This window comes from Podarcis filfolensis (genome assembly GCF_964270895.1).
Source record: "Podarcis filfolensis genome assembly, chromosome: 2".
Taxonomy (NCBI): Eukaryota; Metazoa; Chordata; class Lepidosauria; order Squamata; family Lacertidae; genus Podarcis; species Podarcis filfolensis.
Window position 1 is genome coordinate 102,661,037 of NC_139605.1, and position 6,000 is coordinate 102,667,036.

General features: G+C 45.9%; 1 protein-coding gene and 1 pseudogene across 3 annotated transcripts in view; one reads left to right on the forward strand and one right to left on the reverse strand.

Annotated features, from left to right (window-relative positions):
• ERBB3 (erb-b2 receptor tyrosine kinase 3) overlaps positions 1 to 6,000 on the reverse strand; it is a 111,373-nt gene that overhangs the window by 43,102 nt on the left and 62,271 nt on the right. The gene's annotated exons all lie outside the window — the stretch shown is intronic.
• Positions 3,170 to 4,355, forward strand: LOC310755699 (DNA-directed RNA polymerases I, II, and III subunit RPABC1-like; annotated as a pseudogene). The gene has a single exon. The product of its transcript is annotated as a DNA-directed RNA polymerases I, II, and III subunit RPABC1-like (transcript).

Genomic DNA, 6,000 nt, shown 5'->3' on the forward strand with positions numbered 1-6,000 from the left:
AACCTGAGGTATTATTTCTGGGTTAGCGGAGTCTGTAACCTGAAGTGTATGTAACCTGAAGCATATGTAACCCGAGGTACCACTGTATTTCAAAAAGTGAAAACCCGGACACAAACGTTGTTGAGCTTTGGGTGGGTGGGGGGCAAAGTTGTTGCCATATGCTCATTTTGACTGAATTCCACCCGGATGCTCTTTCCAGCGGACGAATCCCAGCTTTTTCTGGGAAATTCAGGTCATACGGTAGCCCTAACTAAGAGGGCTGGCTTGCAAATCATAGCGAAGCAACATTAAAGCACTCAGAGCTGCTCTTCCAAACCCCAACCAAGGAAAAAGAGCAAAGAAACAAACCCACATTTACCAATTGCTAACTGTCCTTTCCTTTCTGCCCTCCTTCTCCCCAAACGCAGCTGCTTCTTGGGTGTGACACAAGGACTATATAATAGCAATCCAGCCCAGGAATGAAGGAAAAGTTCACATCCGTAGATGAAACAGTGTGAATGGGGTCCATTTAGGAATCTAGACTCTGCTTAGCCAGGTGTCACCTGCCCAGGCTGCAAAACAGTTGACATTCCTTCTCATGCAGGATAACCCCAGGGGACTTTCGTAATGCAAATTCTTTATAAAGATTCTGGGTGAGAAACAGGACAAGCAGTCTCTCACAATTGATTTAGTTTCCCTCAAAGTTCTGCTTCCACAGTCCCCCACCCCCTTCCTCAACTAATTCCATTATCTCTACTGTAGCTGGAGTTGACCTTGAATTGGGACTCAACCCCAGGTTGTTTACAAGGCTTTTCTTTGTTGTACAACACCGGGTCTGGCCAATTAAAGGGGCAGTGTGCTAAGGGTGACGCACAAACCTGCTTCTTTGGCAGCTAGTCAAATCCTGCGAGCTAAGTGGCTAAGTGGATCCATAAATTCTTTCTTGTAGATTGGACTTTCACCTGCTTATCTCCAGCTCAGATTGTAAAGATGTTCTCTCCGATACAATCAGAAGTTCAGAGAGTTAAGCAACGGGAGGGGCAGAGCCGCAGATTGACGTTTAGGATCCATAGCTAATAACTCCTGGGAGATAAACATGTTTTCTACCCTCATCCTGAAGCCATCCTTTCACTAGAGCCTCCATCACAGTCTGGCCTCACCAATTTCTGAGATGCCGTGGATTGTGCTGGCTGCGTATAGGTTTTTCTGGCACCAGAGGTTCTTCTTTAAATACCCCTGCCACTCTGTATGCTTTCTTAATAATAATTACTATTATTTATATGCCAACACCTGACTAGGTTGCCTGGAGAGCCGCATTTTAGACATAAAAAAAAAAAAGATTCCTCAGGATTTTAAGTGATTTTATATCTACTGCTTTTTGCATTTTTATTGTAGCTACGGTGATTGCTTTTGTTTCTGATGTTTTATTTTTGTTTTATGGTTCTCTTTTGTAGACTATCTTGAAAAACTAGATTAATATTTTTTTAAAAAAGAAGTGCTTTAGAACAACTGGATTTTATGACAGAAGTAACTTCCAAGATGACACAATTCATCAGACTCCTAGATGCTTTGTCCAAATTGTTTAAGACAAAGCCTTAAATGGCCCAGGACCGCAATACCTCAAGGACTGCCTCTTTCCATATGAACCTACCCAGACCCTGAGATCATCTTCTGAGGCCCTCCTTCATATGACTCCTCCTCAAGAAGTCTGGAGGGTGGCAACACCAAAACAGGCCTTCTCTGCAGTGGCTCCCCGTCTGTGGAATGCTCTCCTCAGGGAAGTTCGCCAGGCCATTATACACCTTTAGGTGCCAGGCCTTTGGCTGACCTGACTGACATCCTATACCCTTTTAAAATGTGGCTCTTTTTTGGGTGTGTGTCATTGGGGGCTTGCTTTTATTTTGATTTTATATTTCGGGGATAGGCAAACTCGGCCCTCCAAATGTTGTGGGACTACAAATCCCATCATTCCTGACCACTGGTCCTGTTAGCTAGGGATGATGTGAGTTGTAGTTCCAAAGCATCTGTAGGGCCGAGTTTGCCTATGCCTGTTATATATCGCCATCTTTTCTGTGAACCGCCCTGAGACCTCCAGGTATATAGTGGTACAGTATATAAATTCAATAAATAATAATAATTAATCCTGTCTGGAAGCTCCTAAAAGATCTGGCTGTTGTTCAGCATAGAACCATTCAATATCTGGTTTCAACCAGTGGCTGAATTTTGCTGTTGAAAGGAGAGGTAACAACCCCTAGATCAAGAATGGGATTCTGTGCACATGATTTCAAACTCCTAGACTCTTTCAGTGTCGCTCAAAAGAGATTACTAGTACGTTTACTAGTACATTGATTTAACCACAAACACTGCCTATCACACTACTGATGCAAGCCTTGTGGGTCTAATTACAGTTCCTTTTTGTCTTCAGTTCCCCTTCCCAACACCACACGACATACAGTGAGGGCTAGCAACAGATGCCAAGACAAGTACCCAAAAGTCACAAGTAAGGGCATGTCTGCTCTGCAAATTAATCTTTTGTAATTGATTACTCTACAAACAAGTTCAGCTAATTCTATGAACTGTAGGTGAAAGTGCTACATGTTCTCTGAGGGAGAGTCATACTCTCGTTACAAAACCACGAGCACGGTTGCCAGTTTCGGGTGGGATTCAATCACACGCTGGCAAATGCAAGTTGTGCAATTAAGTCAATCAGTGCTCTTGCGCAGAAAACCCATGATAAGCAAAATGAAGGGGAAATGCGACAGAAAGAGTGGGATAACCATGGCTTGACAAAACACTGTCAAGCCAGCCTGCTCACAAACTTTGTGCAAACATACCAGGATGACTGCTGACACCGTAAATTTAAAACGCTCTTATACCACTTTTAACAACCATGGGACGCGGATGGCGCTGTGGGTTAAACCACAGAACCTAGGGCTTGCTGATCAGAAGGCTGGCGGTTCGAATCCCCATGACGGGGTGAGCTCCCATTACTCGGTCCCTGCTCCTGCCAACCTAGCAGTTAAAAAGCACAAAGTGCAAGTAGATAAATAGGTACTGCTCTGGCAGGAAGGTAAACGGCATTTCCGTGTGCTGCTCTGGTTCACCAGAAGTGGCTTAGTCATGCTGGCCACATGACCCGGAAGCTGTACGCCGGCTCCCTTGGCCAATAAAGCGAGATGAGGGTTTCTTCGACGCTTCGCCGGGCGCCATGGACGAGGAGGAGGCGTACCGCTTGTGGAAGATCCGGAAAACCATCATGCAGCTGTGTCACGATCGAGGTTACCTGGTCACGCAGGATGAGTTGGACCAGACCCTGGAGGAGTTCAAAGCCCAGTTTGGCGACAAGCCCAGCGAAGGGAGACCCCGGCGGACGGACCTCACCGTGTTGGTGGCACACAACGACGACCCCACCGATCAGATGTTTGTCTTCTTCCCAGAGGAGCCAAAGGTTGGGATTAAGACCATCAAGATGTACTGCCAACGGATGCAGGAGGAAAACATCACCCGGGCCCTCATCGTGGTACAACAGGGCATGACTCCATCAGCTAAGCAGTCTCTTGTAGACATGGCTCCCAAGTACATCCTTGAGCAGTTCCTTCAGCAAGAGCTGCTGATCAACATCACTGAACACGAGCTGGTTCCTGAACACGTTGTCATGACCAAAGAGGAGGTGACTGAGTTACTGGCCCGATACTCTGAGAGAACCAGCTCCCCAGGATACAGGCCGGGGACCCGGTGGCTCGCTACTTTGGAATCAAGCGAGGCCAGGTGGTGAAGATCATCCGTCCCAGCGAGACGGCCGGACGGTATATCACCTACCGGCTGGTGCAGTAGCCGACAAAAACTACTTCGCAAGGTACTCTTGTCTCCTTACCTTCAGAGTAAATGTGGGCGGCCTCATTTCAGAGAGATCTTCTTTGCTGAGAAACGCTTCTTTGACAGATTTTGAACAGCATACCTAACAAGATACCAACACTTCTCCTGTACCGCCTCGTGGTTCCGTCAATTTTCCGTCCGCCACGCGGCGCGTGGACGGCAAACCTGCCTTCCCAGTGACCGCAAAGATTGGAATTTGGGGCGTACGTGTTTGTGTCTCTCCTCAGAGGGAAATCCCAGGTCGGTGGGAGTCTTCTTGGACAGACGATTGCTGCTTCAAACCACCCAAGTTTCTAGATCTCATGATCTCAAGTGGAACCGGTTGCTAACGTCACAAAAAGCACCCTGCTGATAATTCCACCCGCAGCTGAACAGGGCCCGGGGATATTTTGCTTACACTGATGGGGTGGCCTGGAAGTGGTTTTTGGCTATGTGCTTTGGATGAAGAAGCCTAGATGGAGGACCTATGTAGAGGCCTCTCTGCCTTTAGAGTGTGCTTGCAGTAGGGGGACCACTAGGTGGCGCATCGGAAGATGGCTGACAATAACATCTCTCCAACCCACACGAGGTAATTTGGAGGCTATGATGGGGGTAATTAGCCTCCTTAACCCCCCCCCAGGATTGTGGGGGGGACGGCCCTTGCCTGCTGTGCCCTATACCACCCCCGAATTTGTGGGGGTGGGGGCACTAGGCACAAAGCCCTCCTGTGGGATTTCGGCACTCCTGGACGCCGTCCCTGATTCGCGCCGCTAGTTCAAAAGAAACAATTTGGACGAGATAAATTGCACATGCTTCAAGGAAAAAGGGGAGTAAAGACTGCTGACAGAAGAGATCTCTGATAACAAGACAAGAATAAAATATGAGAAGATACGTCAAGATATGGTATGACTGAGGGGGGAGGGGGGAAAAAACCTGCCTTCCTTTTTATTATGTGATTTAACAAGAATCCCCTCCCCTAATGAGTCAGAAACTAAGGACTTAAGCTGTGGATTTAAGGCTGTGTGGAGATAAACTTTCGAACCAAAGCAATGTTTCAAGATGAAGCTGGAAAGCTAAGAGTTTTGGAATGACGCAGTTAAAAATGCCGTCGCCATTTTGGGAGGCATTGTTGGAACTCTTGGGTCTGGGAGGAGAAAGAGAGAAATAGAGTTGTTTACATATCGTGGATCAACTTCTCGGTGGGACTTAAGAGCGACAAATGCCAAATTTATGATGGAAAGAGCGATGTTATCTACGAAGGAGATATATGGAAACCATCTGGACTTAATGGAGGACGGGAAATCCACACAGGATTATTATTTTGCTTATCGGCTTAAGGAGACTAATAGAAGAGATCGTAAAGGAAAAATAGAAATTATATGAACAAGATATGATGTGGAAACACCAAGATAAGACTGGATAGAATTATGAATTTTGTTTGGACTGATTGGGACTGATTTGGACATTAACGCAGTAATAAGAAGATGATCTGAATCCCCCTTTGGATCTTGAAGTATGGGTTCCCCCAACAAAATTTTAAAAATTGGCTTTGTAATTCGGAATTTATGTGATGTGATTTAATTTGATGTGATTGGCCAGTTAATAAAAATTATTAAAAAAAAATAAAAATAGAGTGTGCTTGCAGTAAACCGTTTGCGAGAAAAAGGGTTTTCTGGACTCCTGAGAACGTCCCTCTTCCTTTCTCTGTTTCGCTGATCACTGCTGGGGGAAATCCGCCTCTCTCAAAAGGAGCCTCGACTGTCTTAATAAGGTTATCATTTCAATAAAGCATTGGAACTAAAAATAAATAAATAAATAAAGCGAGATGAGCGCCGCAACCCCAGAGTGGTCCGCGATTGGACCTAATGGTCAGGGGTCCCTTTACCTTTATACCACTTTTAACAACCATGGCTTCCCTCAAAGAAACCTGGAGACTGTAGTTTGCTACGGGTTATGACTCTGCAGACCTACAATTCCCTTAACAAACTACAGTCTCCATGTATCTCATGCCTATTGGAAAGAGTACTTTAAAGGGACATTAGTTAACATTTCAAACCCAGCCGCTGGATGGGTAGGTGCCCATGTATTTTTCCTGAAACAAACATTTAGACTGAGATTGTGTTCTGCACAAGGACAGAGTCCAGGCATAGCGTGCGATTGCCTGAG